This window comes from Hippoglossus stenolepis, chromosome 9 (assembly GCF_022539355.2).
Source record: "Hippoglossus stenolepis isolate QCI-W04-F060 chromosome 9, HSTE1.2, whole genome shotgun sequence".
Taxonomy (NCBI): Eukaryota; Metazoa; Chordata; class Actinopteri; order Pleuronectiformes; family Pleuronectidae; genus Hippoglossus; species Hippoglossus stenolepis.
The window spans coordinates 29,283,851-29,284,862 of NC_061491.1; positions in this window are offsets into that span (position 1 = coordinate 29,283,851).

A 1,012-nucleotide genomic window follows, 5' to 3' on the forward strand; every position below is an offset into this window, starting at 1 on the left:
TCAGAAATATTATTGAATGTTAGGTTATAGCAGCTATGGACCTCTCTGTCTGTATCACTGTCAGTCTCTATTTTCTGCACTTAATAAAAAAGCACTACTGTCGTGTTCTTTTTTCCTTAGGTAGAGATGGTAGAGTCGGTCTGGTTCAAAAAAGTATTTATTTAGAAGCAATGAACAGCTACTACATAGCTATGGGCACTCAACGTACAACCCCAAGCCGCCTAATACCGCCAGGGAAGTCAAGAGTCGCCCCGAGCGGACGGTGGGTGCAATATTTATAATAATAGGTAGAACTTCAGCAGGAGGGGGAGTCACGTGGCTAGTGCACAGGCTGGTCCCAGCCTCAAGGCACTGGAATTTGTCAATGATGAGGAGCCGCTCCCAGTTTCGTCCCTCCTTTGACAGTAGCTGGGACAAATCTTCACATTCTGACAGTGTTTGGTTTGGTGTTTTAAAACAAGCCTTGAATCGGCTGACAGCTTGTGAGCTTTCAGTATGGCATGCGCATTTTCTAGACAAAACAACGCCTTTCCTATCTGTCCTTCAGACCCTAGTGGCAGCTGCTTGAATTCTTTCTAAGGGTATGTCACAGTTTTTTAAGAAAACAGTGCATTCATCTATGTGTGATTTTTGAAATAAAGCTAATGGAGTTTATGCTGTAATATAGTAAGTTAGGTATGAGAACAAGTTAAAGTACAGTGTATTGTCTGCCACAGATGTACAGTCTTCTCAAACAGGCATTATCAGACAGGTGCAAGACTGAACTGCGATGTGACGCACACACACACACAACAATCAACTTCAAGATTAAAACCAGCCAGCAACGGCTACTATCAGTCACTATGTGAAGGCCACACATTTTCCCACCTATTCAGATTCAGCCCAAACTGCCCCTGCCCCCACCCCTGTCTAACACACTGCACTTGTTTAGTTCAGTTTCATTGCCATCTTCACAGACACATATTCAAAGAAAAACATAGATTTTAGTCTTAACAATATTCAAAGGAAAACA